The 18,613-nt window shown below is 36.0% G+C and overlaps 1 protein-coding gene across 7 annotated transcripts in view; it reads left to right on the top strand.

The window, feature by feature from the left end:
• Positions 1-18,613, top strand: part of ATRX (ATRX chromatin remodeler) — a 323,761-nt gene that overhangs the window by 9,635 nt on the left and 295,513 nt on the right. The gene's annotated exons all lie outside the window — the stretch shown is intronic.

Here is an 18,613-nt window from a genome sequence, read left to right as displayed (position 1 = left end):
TAAATTGAAAAAGAATGTCCAATATCTTCTAGTCTATTTTCCATTTATTTTTGGAGAGAGCAGCTATTAAAGACTTTAATGATCCTATGTAGTTAGTATTTAACTAATATCTGATACTAGAGATTTTAATTAAGGTAAGTAAATCTGTAAGATTGTTATGTGTTTAGAGAAGGGTGCACTTACGTTTTATATGCATAATAAAAATGTTGAGGGGTTGATGAATATTGACTGAAAAATATGTACTATTACAAGGGGCAGGAGCAGTACAGTAATACGTTACTGTAGCAGTTATTCATGTATTATGAGTTAAGTTTATATGTTTTTTTGATAACCTCTCTGAGTACATTTGCTACATATATTTTTAAAATAAAAAACACCTCCTTTCTACCTCCCTTCCTTTTTTCCTTTTTAAAAAGTATGCTACATGTTTTGAAGATTTTCAAGGGTAGCTACATGCATAAGAGCTGAATACACACACACACAAGTGCAGTATGTACTAAAAGTGTGAGAGTGGTAGGTCACAGTGAAAAGTTCAACCATATGTATAATTAGAGTCCCAGAAGGAAAAAAAAAGATAGAATGGATTAGAAGCTGAATTTGAAGAGATATTAACTGAGCATTCCCCAACATAAAAGTGATGAAAGACATCAAACCTAGGTATGTGGAATTCTGAACCACACACAGTATAAATATAAAGCAAACTACAACTAGGCATATATAATTAAACTAATAAAGAACAAAAATCAAGAGAAAAATTTTATAAGCAGAGGAAAAAAGTCATTGCTTTCAAAGGAACAGCAATAACACTGATAGCTCGTATGACAACAGCAATGATATAAGCTCGATGACAGTGAAATGATTTCTTTAATGAATCAAATGAATTTAATTGCCAATTCAGTATTCTATTTTTAGTGAAAATGTCTTTCAAAAGTGAAGGTGGAATAAAGACAGACAGAAAAATAAAAACTTGATGTCAGTGGGCCTATCCTAGAGGAAATACTGAAAGGATTTCTTAAATCAGAAGGAAAATAATATGAACTGGCAACACCAAAATATAGGAAATAATAATGATGGGAAGCGTAAATAGGTGGATAAAATTAAATATATGCTATTGTCTAATCCACAGTTAGCTAGTCCACAGTTTGTATTCCTGATTCATAATTTCCCCAACAATGTAAGTTTTCTCCCCCCATGTTCAGGATCCAGTTGAAGATTACCCATGGCTCATAGTTGTCTTGTCTCTTTTGTCTTCTGAAATCTGAAACAATTTCTCTGTCTGTTGGAACAATGACATCATTGAAGTGTAAAGGTCTCTTACTTTGGTGATTGTCCCTCAACGTGAACTTCTCTGATAGTTATAATTAGATTGAAGTTATTTATTTTTGGCAGGATTACTACATAAGTAGTGTTATGTTCTTTCTTGTCAGTGCATCACATCACAAGGCACAATTAAATTTTTCCCTTAATTGATGATGTTAACTTAGGTTGATTGGTTATGGTTGTTAAACAGTCTAGATTCATTATAAAGTCATGATTTATTCCTTTGTAACTAATAAGTAGTTTGTTGGAGATTACTCTGGAACTACTTAAATATTCTTTTCATAAGGAAAAGCTAATTTCTGTGTTTTCTATTGCAAATTATCACAAACTTAGCAGAGACCAGCTACACAAACCAGCTGAACCTGAGTGGAATGGGAATGAGGAGCTTAAGGAAAATACAGAAAAGATACAAAAAAAGACACAGAAATCAAAGCTGGAATCAGGAGGTTCACTGCCTGCTGATGGCAAACAAATGACACAGTTTATATTCTGAACACCACTTACATACAGAAGCTTATAATGATGTCACTTACAGGCTGATCTCACATCCGGTGTTGTCACTTCAGGTGATATCACTTCCTGGTGCCCAGATACTTGTGAAGTGACATCACATCTGGCCCTCCACAAAACTTGGCAGTTTAAAATAACTCAAATTTATTATCTAACAGTTCTCTAGGTCAGGAGTCCGTTGGGATTTGCTTGGCTCTGCTCAGGGTATCACAACATGAAAAAGTCAAACTGTCATGAGACGAGATTCCTTTCTGGAGGTTCTATGAAAAATACATTTCCATGCTCATTCAGGTTGTTGCCAGAAATCAGTTCCTTATGGTTGTAATTCTGAGGTCTCTAGCTTGCTGGCTCTTGGCCAGGATCCTCTCTCCCCTAGCTGTTCAAGGCTGTTAATTTCTTCTCATATGGCCCTCTCCATCTTCAAAGCCAGCAGAAGCACATTGAGTCTTTTTAATGGTTTGAATCTCTCTAACTCTTTTGCTTGATTCTTATGCCACTTGCTGTCACAAAGAAGTTTTTCTACTTTTAAGGACTCGTGATTAGATTAGCCCATACCCCGCCTCCCGTTTTTAAGTTTAACTGTGTTGTTTTACATAGCACAGTCATGGGAGTAATATTTCCTCACATTCACAGGTTCTGGGAATTAGGGGGCATGAAATCTTGGGGTCAATTTGTAGAAGTTTTGCATACTACTGCATCCATTCATGATTCTTGGCTGAATGATATATATTATGATGGGTCAGAATGGTGATGTTCTAATTTATCATTTCTTCTGTGTTTTACTTGGTATATTACTATAAAGAAGGGTTTACATTCTATGCTATGTTTGTTTATATTAGTATATATACTAATATTCTTTCCTTTTCATAATAATGAATGTTCTCTTGCTATCGTTATTTATTTCAGTGCTCAAACTGTGCCCGTATTGGCTAGTTGGAGCCCCTTCTGTATGGCTTCTGCTGACCTTTCACAAGTCATCATCATCCTTGAGCATTACCTTACTTTCTGCCCTCATATAAGATGCTCAGTGTTTATTTTGCATTGTCCCTTCCCCAGCCCTGTAATCAGTTATTTCTCCAAGGAGTTCTGATTCCTTTTAGTGAAATATAGTATTTGGAAACTAAGATCTGGGTATATGATGTTCTCATTGCCAACAGGATGTCTTTGCTTCCAGGCTCTTTTACAGAAAAAGGTAATATATGTGTTATATTTTCAAATTCATGTGGTTTCAGATTTGCTAACCATAGCATTATGGTAAGAAACCTCACTAGTGTTAAGTATTCGTTTTGTCTTTAGAATGAAGTTATATTGTCAGAGTCTTGTGTTTAGTACTTAGTTGGGGAGTTCTGCTTCTGGTAGTGGGAGAGTAGCTCCATTTGGACAAACATATCTCCCACAGATACCAATTATAAATTCAGGCTAAAATACTGAAAACAGTGATGTGAAGGAAGTGGACAGTGACAAAAAACAGACACAAATGGGAGGGGAGTCAGCACATGAAGAAGGAAATAATAATGGCTGAATACCCAATTGTTAAACCTTTCTCCTTAGGGAAAGTGCTAGTTAGCTCTATCAGTGGCATTTAAGATTTAGAAACCTGCATTCTTACTGGATGAGGTATCAAGAAATATAGGGGGACCACAGCATCTTTAGTAAAGTGAGGGGGAGATCCCACTTAGAAGAGAGCTACAGATTGGGAGCTCCAAGATCAGCAAAAACTCTATCTCTGGTTGAATTGCCCGAGTGCAGCCCAGATTCCAGGCAGCCCAATTAGGACTAAAAGAACAGAACAATGTTTTCAGATGCTTCCACTGCAGGGTAGATAGTTCGGTACTTGATTTCAAAAATGGTAACTATCTGGTATTAAGAAAAATATTAACTCTTTGGAGGAATATAGTGTCTTCACAGTATCTCTCAAAATGTCCAGTATCCAGTCCACAATGCAAGATAGACAAGGAAAGAGGAAATGTGATGCATGCTCAAAATCCGTAGAGACTAACCTGCAGATGACTTAAATGTTGAAATTAGCAGACAAAAATATATTAAAGCAGCTATTACAACTATGCTCAAGCACAAAAAGGCAAATTCATTTATGATGAATGGACAGATAGGAAATCTCAGCACATAGAAATTGTTAAAAAGAACCAGTTTAAAATTCTAGAACTGATAAATAAGATTTCTTTTTAACAACTCATTGTTTGTACTTGACAAGAGGTAGCTGTAGAAGTGCCAGTGAATTTGATGATAAATTAATAGAAACAATCCAATCTGAAAATAGAGAACATGAAAAAATAAAATGTGTGCAGAACATTTGCTCTTCATAATCCTTTTCCAGTAAAACTGTATAATCAACTAAATGCATGCAAAGACTAAGAATGTTTAACCCATACTCAGTAAAAAAAAGTCAGTAGAAACTCTCAGTGGGCCCAGTGTTTTGTAGTTTTCCATATACTACCTTGTGCATACTTTAGATTTTTACCTAAGTACTTCAGTTTTCTGGGTGCTATTTTAAATTCTCTTGTATTTTTGATTTCATATTCCAGGTGTTCATTGCAGGTATATAGGAATTCACTTACCTTTTTTATGTTGACCTTGTATCTGTAGACTTGCTCTAGGAAATTTCTTTAAACCTTATAGATTCCTTGGGATTTTCTACCTAATTGTCATTGGTAAGTAGGGACAGTTTTATTTCTTCATTTCCATCTTTGTGCCTTCATATTCCTTTTCTTGCTTCATTATTGCTGGGTGGGACTCTATTCCATTATTATTTTGAAGAAGAATGGTGATAACAGACATTTTCTTCGTATTTCTGATCTTAAAATGCATTCAGTCTTTCACCATTAAGTATGATGGTTCTTGCATACGGTATTTGTAAATGCTCTTTATTAAGTCGAGGAAGTTCCCCTCTTTTCTAAATTTTCTGGAATTTAAAAAAAATTGACATATTTATTGAGATAATGTGGATGCACATGCAGTTGTAACAACTAATACAGAACTCCTTTGCCCAGTTTCCCACAATGGTAACATTTAAAAAAATTATGTTTTCATAGCCAGGTTATTGCTGTCTGCCAATCTGATTCAAATTTCATCAGTTTTACCTGTACTTACATGTTATTAAGTTTTATACAGTTTTATTACCTAGGTTGCTTCATGCGTCCACAACTGCAGTCAAGATACAGGTTTCCTTATTTTGCCTTTTTATACTCTGGCTTACCTTTCTACCCTCACCCCTACCTGTGCCTAACACCTGGCAATCACTATAATCTGTTCTACATTTAAAAAATTTTGTTGTTTCAAACATGTTATGTAAGTGGACTCATATGGTATATAATCTTTTGGGATTGGGTTTTTTCACATAGCATAATTCCCTGGAAATTCATCCAAGTAGTTGCATGTATCAGTAGTTCTTTCCTTTTTATTACAATGTAATGTTCCATGTTATGGATGTCCCACAGTTTAACCATTCATTGTTAAAGGACATCTGGGCTGATTCAGGATTTGGGGTATTATAATACTGCTGGTGAACATTCATGTACAGGAGTTTGTGTCAACATAAGTTCTTATATTCTCTGGGATAAGTAAGTGCCTGGGAACACAGTTGCTGGGTCATGTGATGGTTGTATATTTATTTTCTAAGAAACTCCTAAGCTGTTTTAAGTGGCACACCAGCATATCCACAGCAATGTATGAGTGGTCCAGTTTCTCTCCATCCTTGCCAGCATTTGGTATTACCACTATTAAAAAAATTTTTTTAGACATTCTAAAAAATATATATCATTGTGATTTTAATTTGCATTTCCCTAATGAGTAATAAAACTTTTAATACCGTTATTGAGATATAACTTACATGCCATACAGTTTACCTATTTAAAGTATACAATTGAGAAGTTTTTAGTATGTGCACAGATATGTGCAGCCATCACCATAGTCAACTTTATAACATTTGTTAATACCTCAGAAACTCCATACACTTTAGTTATCACTCCTCACAGCCCTAAGCAGCCACTAACCTACTTTGTTGTATTCATAGATTTTCCTTTTTTAGACTTTCTCATGATCACATATATTGTATAATATGTGGTCCTTTGTGACTCACTTCTTTCACTTAGTGTAATGTGTTGGAGGTTTATCTGTGTTGTAGCATGTGTTAGTACTTCATTCCTTTTTATGGCCAAATAACATTCTCTTGTATGGATATACCAAAATAAGTTTGATCACTTGATGGACATTTGTCTTGTTTCCACCTTTTAGCCATTGTGAATAACGCTGCTGTAAATATTTGTGAACAAGTTTGTGGCCATATATTTTAATTTCTCTTGGGTATATAGTTAGGAGTGGAATTTCTGGGTTATATGGTAACTATGTTAAATCCTTTGAGAAAATAGCAAACCAAAGAGACTGCATCATTTTACATTTCCACTAGCAGTGTATGAGGATTCTGATTTCTCCTTATTCATGCCAACAGTTGTTATTTTATGACTTTGATTTTAGCCATCCTTGTCTATGTGAGTGCTGTCTCATTGTGGCTTTGATTCTCATTTGCCTGATGGGTAATGATGTTGAGCATCTTTTCATGTGCTTATTGGTAATTTGTGTGTATTCCTTGGAGAATTGTCTATTTGTATATTTTGATATTATAAATTTACTATTTGTCTTTTTATTGTTGATGTGTAAGAATTTTTTATATATTCTAGGCTTTTCATTGTAATACACACAACATTAAATCAACCATTTTAACCAATTTTAAGTATATAGTCTGTGGCATTCGGTACAGTCACATTGTTATGCAACCATAACCACCATCCATCTCCAGAACTTTTTCACCTTTTTCAACTGAAACTCTGTACCCATTAAACACTAACTTCCCAATCCATTCTCTCCCCCTGCCTCTGGCAACCACCATTCTACATTCTGCCTCTATGGATTTGACTGTTTTAGGAACCTGATACAAATGAGGTCATACAGTGTTTGTCCTTTTGTATCTGGCTTATTTCAGTTAGCTTAATGCCTTCAAGGTTCATCAGTGTTACAACATGTATTAAAATTCCTTCCTTTTTAAGGCTGAATAGCATTCCATTGAATGTATGTACCATGTTTAGTTAATCATTAATCTGTCAGTGGGTTCTCGGTTCATATCATGATTTGCAAATACTTTCCCCCATTCTCTTTGTTGTTTCTAAATTTCTTGATATAAATATTATAATTTGATATTTTTATATTATGTAATTAACACAATATAAATAAGCATGCCCTTTGAAGCACAAAATTTTAAATTTTGATGAAGTCCAGTTTAATTTTCCTTTTGTTGCCTGTGCTTTTGGTGTCATATTTAAGAACCTATTGCTAAATCCAATGTCATGAAGATTTACCCTTATATTTTCTTCTAAGAATTTTACAGTTGTAGTGCATATGTTTAGGTCTTTGATGTATTTAGAGTTGATTTTTGTGTGATGTGAGGCAGGGTTCCAACTTCATTTTTGCATGTGGATACACAGTTGTGCCATCATTTGTTGAAACCACTATCCTTTCCCCATTAAATGGTCTTGGCATCCTTGTTGAAAATCAGTTGACCATAGATAATACAGGCGTATCTCGGAAATACTCAGACTTCTGCAATAAGGCAACTATCATAATAAAGTGAGTCAAATGAATTTTTTGGTTTCCCAGTGCATATAAAAGTTACGGTTACACTATACTGTCATCTGCTAAGCGTGCAGTAGCATTATGTCTAAAAAAACAACATATATACCTTAACTAAAAAGTAGTTTATTGCTAAAAATTGCCAACTATCATGAGCTTTCAGCGAGTTGTAATCTTTTTGCTGGTGGACAATCTTGCCTCAGTGTTGATGGCTGCTGACTGATCAGGTGGTGACTGCTGAAGGATAGGGAGGCTGCAGCAGTTTCTTAAAATAAGACAAGAGTGAAGTTAGCCACATCAGTTTACTCTTCTTTTACAATCAGTTTCTCTGTTCTCTGTAGTTTGCGATGATGCTGTCCGTCTTGATAGCATTTCACCCAAGTGGAACTTGTTTCAAAACTGGAGTCAGTCCTCTCAAACCTTGTTTCTGCTTTATCAACTAAGCTTATGAAATACTAAGTATTTGTTGTCATCTCAACAGTCTTCATAGCATCTTTACCAGGAGTAGATTAGATCTCAAGAAACTACTTTCTTTGCTCATGTTTAAGAAGCAATTCCTTATCCATTCAAGTTTTATGAGATAATAGTAATTCAGTCCCATCTTCATGCTGTGCTTGTAATTCTAGTTCTCTTGCTATTTTCACCACATCTGCAGTTACTTCCTCTGCTCAAGTCTTGAACCCCTCAAAATTCATGCATAAGGGTTGGAATCCACTTCTAAACTCCTGTTCATGTTGATATCTTGACCTCTTCCTATAAACCACAAATGGTCTTAATGGCATCTAGAATGGTGAATCCTTTCCAGAAGGTTTTCAATTTCCTTTGGCCAGATCCATCAGGGGAATCACTATTTTAAGGCAGCTATAGCTTTATGAAATGTATTTCTTAAAAATAAGACTTGAAGACTTAAATAATACTCCTTGATCCATGGGCTGCAGAATGGAAGTGTGTTAGCAGGCATGAAAATAACATTAATCTCATTGTACATCTCCATCAGAGCCCTCGGGTGACCAGGTGCATTGTCAGTGAGCAGAAGTAGCTTGGCAGGAGTCTGTTTTTCCAAGCAGTAGTTTTCAGTACTTGACTTAAATATTCAGTAAACCATGTTGCAAACAGATAGGCTGTCATCTAGATTTTTTTGTTCCATTTATAGAGCATAGGCAGAGTATATTTAGTATAATTCTTAAGGGTTGTGGGATTTTTTGGAATGATCAATAACCACTGGCTTCAGCTTAAAGGCACCAGCTACATTAGCCCCTAAAAAGAGAGTCAGCCTGTCATTTGAAGCTAGGCATTGACTTCTCTCTAGTTACAAAAGTCCTTGACAGCATCTTCTTCCAATATAAGATGTTTCATCGACTTTGGAAATACGTTTACTGTATCCACCTTCATCAATTATCTTAGCTAGATCTTCTGGATAACTAACTGCAGCTTCTACATCAGCACTTGCTGCTTTACCTTGTACTTTAATGTAGTAGAGATGGCTTCTTTCCTTAAGCCTCATGAACCAACCTCTGCTGGCTTCAGACTTATCTTCTGCAGCTTTTTTACCTCTTAACCTACATAGAATTGAAGAGTTAAGGCCTTTCTTTGGATAGGCTTTGGCTTAAGGAAATGTTGAATCGTTGATCATCTCTCTAGAGTACTAAAATGTTCTTCATATTAGCAATAGGACTGTTTCACTTTCTTATGATTTGTGCATTCACTGGAGTAGCACTTTTAAGAACTTTTCCTTTGCATTTACAATTCAGCTGTTTGGTACAAGCAACCTAGCTTTTGGCCTATCTCAGCTTTTGACACAGCCTTCCTCGGTAAGCTTATTCATTTCTATCTTTAAAAAAATACTTATTTATTGGAGTATAGTTGATACACAATACTATATTGGTTTAAGGTATACAATCTAGTGATTTGACAGTTACCTGTGTTATTAAACGCTCACCACAATAAATGTAGTTACTGTCAACTTTTGATTTAAAGTGAAAGATGTGCTACTCTTCCTTTCACTTGAGCACTTAGAGGCCATTGTAGGGCTATTAATTGGCTTAATTTCAATATTTCTATGTCTAAGAAGGCCTGAGGAGAGGAAGAGAGGCAGAGAATGGCCAGGTGGTGGAGCAGTCAGAACACACAACAGTTATCAATTAAATTTGCCATCTTCTGTGGATGTGGTTTGTGGAGCCCCAAAATAGTTGCAATGGTAACATTTAAGGTCACTGATCACAGATTACTATAACAAATATGGTAATAAGAAGTTTGAAATATTGTTAGGATTATGAAAATGTGACACAGACGTGAAGTGAGCAGTACTGCTGGAAAAAATGGTACTCATAGATTCGTTTGAGAAGAGTTGCCGTAAAGCTTCAATTTGTAAAAATGGCAGGATCTGCAAAGTGCAGTAAAATGAAGTGCAGTGAAACAAGGTGTGCCTGTATGGGTTTATTTTTGGACTTTCAGTTCTTTTTGATGATCTGTATGTCTATCTTTTTCTAGTACTGCATTGTGGTGATTACAATTGTTCTATAGTAAGGTTTGAAATTGTGAAGTGTGAGTCTTCCTATTTTTTTTTTTTACCTTTGAAGGTTGTTTTGGTGATTCTGGGTTCTTTTTAATTCTTCACTTTAGATTGAGCTTGTCAATTTCTACAAAGAAGTCTTCTGGAGTTCTAAGAGGCATTACATTGTATGTTTAGATCAGATTGTAGAGTATTGCCATCTTAACATTAAGTATTCCAGTTAATGAACATACAATGCATTACATTGTATGTTTAGATCAGATTGTAGAGTATTGCCATCTTAACAACATTAAGTATTACAGTTAATGAACATACAATGTTTTCCCATTGATTTAGATCTTTAATTTCTTTCAGTGATGTTTTGTAATTTTCAGAGTTTAACTTATACACTTCTTTTCTTAAATTTATTTCTAATTATTTTATTCTTTTTGATGCTATCATAAGTGGATAGTCTTCTTAATTTTATTTTTATATTATTCTTTGTAAGTATTTGTATTTCTTTGTATAGAGGTACAATTTTTATTTATTTATTTAAAAAAATTTTTACCAAATATACATCACAGTGGTTCAACAGTCTTCCTTCTCCCGAACCCCTGCCCCAACCCCTTGGAAACCAGGAGTCATTTCTCAGTGTCTGTGAGTCAGATGCTGTTTTGTTCCATCTGTTTGGCTTTGTTTTTATATTCCACCAAAAAGTGAAATCATGTGGTATTTGAGTTCTCCACCTGGCTTATTTCACTGAGCATAATACCCTCTAGATCCATCCATGTTGTTGCAAATGGCAGGATTTCTTTTCTTTTTATGGCTGAATAATATTCCATTGTGTATCTGTCCAACGTCTTCTTTACCCATTCATCTGTTGATGGACACTTAGGTTGCTTCCATATCTTGGGTATTGCAAATAGTGCAATGATAAACATGGGTTACATACATCTTTTAGAATCAGGGATTTTGTTTTCTTCAGGTAAATTCCTAGGATTGTAGTTACTGAGTCAAATGGTATTTCTATTTTTAGTTTTTTGAGGAACGTCCATATTGCATTCCACAATGGTAACTCCAATTTACATCCCCACCAGCAGTATAGGAGGGTTCCTATTTTTCCACATCCCTGCTAGGATTTGTGATTTCTTGTCTTTTGGATAGTGGCCATCCTAACTGTTGTGAAGTGATAACCTTATTGTGGTTTTAATTTGCATTTCCCTGGAGCATCTTTTAACGTGCCTTTTGATTGGTATTAGTGTGTCTACTGTTGTCACTGTAACTTTATTTTCACTGGTGAAAGCTATTTATCCTTAGGGTCATTTCCAACTACAGCAGTCTCTTTAACATGTCATGTAAGACTGGTGGCAAATTTCTTCAAGTTTTGTTTACATGAAAATTGTTTAATCCCTGCTTCAAATTTAAATGATAATTTCATTGGGTAGAGGATACTTGGTTGGAGGTCCTTCTGTTTCAGTAGATTAAATACATCATGCCACTCCCTTGTGGACTGAACAGTTTCTGTTGAGAAGTCTGCTGATAACTTGATGGGATTTCCTTTATAGTAGTCTTTTTTTCTTTCTTGGATTCTTTCAACACTCTCTTTAGTCTTGATCTTTGCCATTTTAATTATTAATTGTGTTGGTGTTGTTTTGTGTGGTTCTTTTTGTTAGTGGATCGCTGTGCTTCTGTAACCTGAGTGTCTATTTCCTTCCCCAGATTGGGGAAGTTTTCAACAATTATTTCATTAAAGAGCTTTTCTATCCCTTTGTCTCTTCTTATTCTGGTACCCCTATTATGTGAATATTGTTTCATTTGGATTGGTCACATAGCTCTCTTAGCATTCTTTCATTCCTAGAGATCCTTTTTTTCCTCAGCTTCTTTGTTTTCCTGTTCTCCAAATTTCTATTTCATTTACTGTCTCTACATGATCTAATCTACCTTTAAATCCATCCATTGTATGTTCCATTTTCAGATACTATATTCTTCAGCTCTTAGTAGCTCTTTTTCAGATTTTTTATTGCTTTGTTGAAGTCCTTCTTAACATCTTGAATTGCTTTTCTTTTTATGGCTGAATAATAGTCCATTGTGTGTTTGTCCAACATCATCTTTATCCATTCATCTACTGATGGACACTTAGGTTGCTTCCATATCTAGGCTATTGAAAACAGTGCAGTGATAAACATGGGGTACATACGTCTTTCAGAATCAGGGATTTGACTTTCTTCAGGTAAATTACTAGGAGTGAAATTACTGGGTCAAATGGTATTTCTGTTTTTAGTTTCTTGAGGAACTTCCATACTGCTTTCCACAGCGGTTACACCAATTTTCAGTTCCACCAACACTGTAGGAGGGTTCCCCTTTCTCTCCATCTCACTAGCATTTGTTGTTTCTTGTCTTTTGGATAGTGGCCATCCTAACTTGTGTTAGGTGATATCTCATAGTGGTTTTAATTTGCATTTCCCTGATGAGTAGTGATGTAGAGCATCTTTTCATATGCCTACTGGCCATTTGTATTTATTCTTTGGAGAAGTGCCTTTGTCCATTCTTTGATTGGTATGTTTGATTGGGCTCAGGTTCTCTGCCCACTTTCGATGAGGGTATATTTTTTTGGGTGTTGCTGCACATCAGTTCTTTATATATTTTGGATGTTAACCCCTTATCAAATGAATCATTTACAAATATATTCTCTCATACTGTAGGTGCCTTTTTTCTTCTGCTGATGGTGTCCTTTGTTGCACAAAAGCATTTTAATTTGATGTAGTTCCACTTGTTCATTTTTATTTTGTTTCCCCTGGCCAAGGAGATGTGTTTAGAAAAAAGTTGTTCATGTTTATATTCAAGAGATTTTTTACTTATGTTTTACTCTAAGAGTTTTATGGTTTCATGACTTATGTTCAGGTCTTTGATCCAATTTGAATTTACTTTTGCATATGGAGTTGGACAATAATCCAGTTTCATTCTCTTACATGTAGCTCTCCAGTTTTGCCAACACCAGTTGTTGAAGAGGCTGTCATTTCCATGATTGTATATTCATAGCTCCTTTATTTTACATTAATTGACCATATATGCATAAGTTTAAATCTGGGCTCTCTTTTCTGTTCCATTGATCAATGGGTCTGTTCTTCTGCTGGTACCAAATTGTCTTGATTACTGTAGCTTTGTAGTAGAGCTTGAAGTCAGTGAATGTAATCCCCACAGCTTTGTTCTTCTTTTTCAGGATTGCCTTGACTGTTTGGGATATTTTGTGGGTTCATATGAATTTCAGATATATTTGTTATAGTTTATTAAAGAATGCTGTTGGTATTTTGATAGGGATTGCATTGAGTCTGTAAATTGCTTTGGGCAGGATGGCCATTTTGACAATGTTAATTCTTCTGGTCCATGAGTACAAACTAGGTTTCCATTTTTTGGTGTCTTCATTAATTTCGTTCATGAGTATCTTGCAGTGTTCAGAGTATAGGTTTTTAACCTTATTGGTTAGGTTTATTCTTAGGTATTTTATTCTTATTTTTTATTTTTGCTATCATTAATGTACAATTACATGAAGAACACTATGTTTACCAGGCTCCCCCCTCACCAAGTCCCCCCCCCAAGCCCACAACAGTCACTGTCCATCACGGTAGCAAGATGCTGTATAATCACCACCTGTATTCTCTGCATTGTACAGCCCTCCCCATACCTCCACACAACACTATACATGCTAATCGTAATGCCCCCTTTCTTTTACCCCGCCCTTATCCCTCCCTTCCCACCCATCATTCCCAGTCCCTTTCCCCTTGGTAACTGTTAGTCCATTCTTGGGTTCTGTGATTCTGCTGCTGTTTTGTTCCATCAGTTTTCCTTTGTTCTTATACTCCACATATGAGTGAAATCATTTGGTACTTGTCTTTCTCCGCCTGGCTTATTTCACTGAGCATAATACCCTCTAGCTCCATCCATGCTGTTGGGAATGGTAGGATCTGTTTTTTTCTTATGGCTGTGTAATATTCCATTGTGTATATGTACCACATCTTCTTTATCCATCCATCTACTGATGGACATTTAGGTTGTTTCCATATCTCGGTTATTATAAATAGTGCAGTGATAAACATAGGGGTGCATCTGCCTTCTTCAAGCTGGAGTGCTACATTCTTAGGGTAAATTCCTAGAAGTGGAATTCCTGGGTCAAATGGTATTTCTATTTTGAGCATTCTGAGGAACCTCCATACTGCTTTCCACAGTGGTTGGACTAATTAACATTCCCACCAGCAGTGTAGGAGGGTTCCCCTTTGTCCACACCCTCGTCAACATTTGTTGTTGTCTGTCTTTTTGATGATGGCGATCCTTACTGGTGTGAGGTGATATCTCATTGTGGTTTTAATTTGCATTTCTCTGATGATTAGCGATGTGGAGCATCCTTTCATGTGCCTGTTTGCCATCGGATTTCTTTAGAGAACTGTCTATTCAGCTCCTCTGCCCATTTTTTAATTGGATTATTTGCTTTTTGTTTGTTGAGGTGTGTGAGCTCTTTATATATTTTGGATGTCAATCCTTTATCGGATCTGTCATTTATAAATTTATTCTTCCATACTGTAGGATACGTTTTTGTTCTATTGATGGTGGCCTTTGCTGTACAGAAGCTTTTTAGTTTGATATAGTCCCACTTGTTCATATTTGCCTTTGTTTCCCTTGCCCGGGGAGATATGTTCATGAAGAAGTCACACATGTTTATGTCCATGAGATTTTTGCCTATGTTTTTTTCTAAGAGTTTTATGGTTTCATGACTTACATTCAGGTCTTTGATCCATTTGGAGTTTACTTTTGGGTATGGGGTTAGACAGTGATCTAGTTTCATTCTCTTACATGTAGCTGTCCAGTTTTTCCAGCACCATCTGTTGAAGAGACTGTCATTTCCCCATTGTATGTTCATGACTCTGTTATCGTATATTAATTGGCCATAAATGTTTGGGTTAATGTCTGGAGTCTCTATTCTGTTCCACTGGTCTGTGGCTCTGTTCTTGTGCCAGTACCAAATTGTCTTCATTTCTGTGGCTTTGTAGTAGAGCTTGAAGTTGGGGAGCGAGATTCCCCCCACTTTATTCTTCCTTCTAAGGATTGCATTGGCTGTTCGGGGTCTTTGGCGGTTCCATATGAATTTTTGAACTGTTTGTTCCAGTTCATTGAAGAATGCTGTTGGTTATTTGATAGGGATTGCATCGAATCTGTATATTGCTTTGGGCAGGATGGCCATTTTGACGATATTAATTCTTCCTAGCCAGGAGCATGGGATGAGTTTCCATTTGTTAGTGACCTCTTTAACTTCTCTTAAGAGTGTCTTATAGTTTTCAGGGTATAGGTCTTTCACTTCCTTGGTTAGGTTTATTCCTAGGTATTTTACTCTTTTTGATGCTATTGTGAATGGAGTTGTTTTCCTGATTTCTCTTTCTATTAGTTCATTGTTAGTGTATAGAAAAGCTACAGATTTCTGTGTGTTAATTTTGTATCCTGCAATGTTGCTGAATTCCGATATTAGTTCTAGTAGTTTTTCAGTGGAGTCTTTAGGGTTTTTTATGTACATTATCATGTCATCTGCAAATAGTGACAGTTTGACTTCTTCTTTACCGATCTGCATGCCTTGTATTTCTTTGTTTTGTCTGATTGCCGTGGCTGGGACCTCCAGTACTACGTTGAATAACAGTGGGGAGAGTGGGCATCCCTGTCTTGTTCCTGATCTCAGAGGAAAAGCTTTCAGCCTCTCGTTGTTCAGTATGATGTTAGCTGTGGGTTTATCATATATGGCCTTTATTATGTTGAGGTACTTCCCCTCTGCCCATTTTGTTGAGAGTTTTTATCATGAATGGATGTTGAGTTTTGTTCAATGCTTTTTCAGCCTCTATGGAGATGATAATGTGGTTTTTATGCTTCTTTTTGTTGATGTTGATGGATTTTCGAATGTTGTACCATCCTTGCATCCCTGGGATGAATCCCACTTGGTCATGGTGTATTATCCTCTTGATGTATTTTTGAATTCGGTTTGCTAATATTTTTTTGAGTACTTTTGCATCTATGTTCATCAGGGATATTGGTCTGTTGTTTTCTTTTTTGGTGGGGTCTTTGCCTTGTATTGGTATTAGGGTGATGTTGGCTTCACAGAATGAGTTTGGGAGTATTCCCTCCTCTTCCATTTTTTGGAAAATAAGGAGAATGGGTATTATGTCTTCTCCGTATGTCTGATAAAATTCCAAGGTAAATCCATCTGGACCAGGGGTTTTGTTATTGGGTAGTTTTTTGATTACCGCTTCAATTTCGTTGCTGTTAAGTGGTCTGTTTAGATTTTCTGTTTCTTTCTGGGTCAGTCTTGGAAGGTTGTATTTTTCCTGGAAGTTGTCCATTTCTCCTAGGTTTCCCAGCTTGTTAGCATATAGGTTTCCATATTACTCTGTAATAATTCTTTGTATTTCTGTGGGGTTTGTCGTGATTTTTCCTTTCTCGTTTCTGATTCTGTTGATGTGTGTTGATTCTCCTTTTCTCTTAATAAGTCTGGCTAGAGGCTTATCTATTTTGTTTATTCTCTCGAAGAAGCAGCTCTTGGTTTCATTGATTTTTTTTTGTAATTTATTATTTTCATTTTTATTTATTTATTTTCTTATCTTTTTTATGTCCCTCCTCCTGCTGACCTTAGGCCTCATTTGTTCTTCTTTTTCCAATTTTGATAATTGTGACATTAGACTATTCATTTGGGGTTGTTCTCCATTCTTAAATATGCCTGGACTGCTATATACTTTTCTCTTAGGACTGCTTTTGCTGTGTCCCACAGTAGTTGGGGCTTTGTGTTGTTGTTGTCATTTGTTTCCATATATTGCTGGATCTCCGTTTTAATTTGGTCGTTGATCCATTGATTATTTAGGAGCATATTGTTAAGTCTCCATGTGTTTGTGAGCCTTTTTGTTTTCTTTGTCGAATTTATTTCTAGTTTTATACCTTTGTTTTCTGAAAAGTTGGTTGGTAGAATTTCAATCTTTTGGAATTTACTGAGGCTCTTTTTGTGACCTAGTATGTGGTGTATTCTGGAGAATGTATATCCTGATTCTTTTGGATGTAGAGTTCTATAGATATCTATTAGGTCCATCTGTTCTAGTGTGTTGTTCAGTGCCTCTGTGTCCTTACTTATTTTCTGTCCAGTGGATCCATCCTTTGGGGTTAGTGGCGTGTTGAAGTCTCCTAAAATGAATGCATTGCATTCTATTTGCCCCTTTAGTTCTGTTAGTATTTGTTTCACATTTGCTGTTGCTCCTGTGTTGGGTACATATATATTTAGAATGGTTATATCCTCTTGTTGAACTGAGCCCTTTATCATTATGTAATGTCCTTCTTTATCGCTTGTTACTTTCTTTGTTTTGAAGTTTATGTTGTCTAATACTAGTATTGCAACACCTGCTTTTTTCTCCGTGTTGTTTGCATGAAATATCTTTTTCTATCCCTTGACTTTTAATCTGTTCACGTCTTTGGGTTTGAGGTGAGCCTCTTGTAAGTCGCATATAGATGGGTCTTGCTTTTTTATCCATTCTATTACTCTGTGTCTTTGATTGTTGCATTCAGTCCATTTGTATTTTACGCTGATTATTGAAGTATATGTACTTATTGCCTTTGCAGGCTTTAAGTTTGTTTTTACCAAAGGTTCAAGATTAGCTTCTTTACTATCTTACTGTCTAACTTAACTCGGTTATTGAACTATTATAAACACTGTCTGATGATTCTTTATTTCTCTCCTGTCTTATTCCTCCTTCTCCATTCTTCATATGTTGGGTGTTTTGTTCTGTGTTCTTTTTAGGAGTGCTCCCTTCTAGAGCAGTCCCTCTAAGATACCCTATAGAGGTGGTGTGTGGGGGGCAAATTCCCTCAACTTTTGCTTGTCTGGGAATTGTTTAAACCCTTCTTCATATTTAAATGATATTCGTGCTGGATACAGTATCCTTGGTTCAAGGCCCTTCTGTTTCATTGCATTAAGTATATCATGCCATTCTCTTCTGTCCTGTAAGGTTTCTGTTGAGAAGTCTGATGATAGCCTGATGTGTTTTCCTTTGTAGGTGACCTTTTTTTTCTCTCTGGCTGCCTTTAATGCTCTGTCCTTGTCTTTGATCTTTTCCATTTTAATTATTATGTGTCTTGGTGTTCCCCTCCTTTGGTCCCTTGTCATGGGAGTTCTGTGTGCTTCTGTGGTCTGAGAGGCTATTTCATCCCCCAGTTTGGGGACGTTTTCAGCAATTATTTCTTCAAAGACACTTTCTATCCCTTTTTCTCTCTCTTCTTCTTATACTCCTATAATGCAAATATTGTTCCATTTTGATCGATCTCACAGTTCTCTTAATATTCTTTCGTTACTGGAGATCCTTTTATCTCTCTCTGCGTCAGCTTCTCTGCGTTCCTGTTCTCTGATTTATAGTTCATTAATGGTCTCTTATATCTCATCCATTCTGCTTTGATGTCCTTCCAGAGATTGTTTTAATTCTGTATTCTCCGTTTTTAGCTCTTCCTTATTTCTCTGCAAGTCCATCAGCATGGTTATGACTTTTATTTTGAATTCTTTTTCAGGAAGATTGGTTAAATCTATCTCCCCAGATTCCTTCTCAAGGGAGGATGTGGAGGATGTCTGGGTTATTCTGGTCTGGA

The sequence above is a fragment of the Manis pentadactyla genome, chromosome X, assembly GCF_030020395.1.
Source record: "Manis pentadactyla isolate mManPen7 chromosome X, mManPen7.hap1, whole genome shotgun sequence".
Taxonomy (NCBI): Eukaryota; Metazoa; Chordata; class Mammalia; order Pholidota; family Manidae; genus Manis; species Manis pentadactyla.
Note: the sequence above shows the minus strand (reverse complement) of the source record. Positions and strands in the feature narration are given on the sequence as shown.